Source organism: Penaeus monodon, chromosome 29 (genome assembly GCF_015228065.2).
Source record: "Penaeus monodon isolate SGIC_2016 chromosome 29, NSTDA_Pmon_1, whole genome shotgun sequence".
Lineage (NCBI taxonomy): Eukaryota > Metazoa > Arthropoda > Malacostraca > Decapoda > Penaeidae > Penaeus > Penaeus monodon.
Window position 1 is genome coordinate 35,638,500 of NC_051414.1, and position 366 is coordinate 35,638,865.

General features: G+C 39.1%; 1 pseudogene; it reads right to left on the reverse strand.

Moving 5' to 3' along the window:
• The window catches only part of LOC119591858, a 20,096-nt pseudogene extending 19,752 nt beyond the window's left edge, over window positions 1-344 (reverse strand).
• Between the last annotated feature and the right edge of the window lie 22 nt (window positions 345-366).

The following is a 366-nucleotide window of genomic DNA, read 5'->3' on the forward strand; positions in this document are numbered from 1 at the left end:
GTTTTCTCTTCCCAACACTGTTTCTCACTGTATTTAGAATTAGACTTAACTTCTCAACCAAGTTAACCAAGTTAGGACTAGATGCTTAGCCTAACAAAACAACAGCAGCGTGAATACAAGTTGAAACTGAAATGCAACGACATGCATCGTAGTTTATTAGATTCAAATTCCTCAAGTTTCCCCAAACAAAGAAATGCCTCTTTCTCTGAATTTTTTTTTATTGCGAGAGAATAGTTGTATTATCCGAAAAGGTTTCTGTATTCATGGAACAGCGAATGTTTATCACGTAAATTACAGTCATAGGGGTCGCCAGGTGCAGTCCAGAGAGGTTTTGCGGATGTCATGAGGGCATCGAAACGTCAGCAG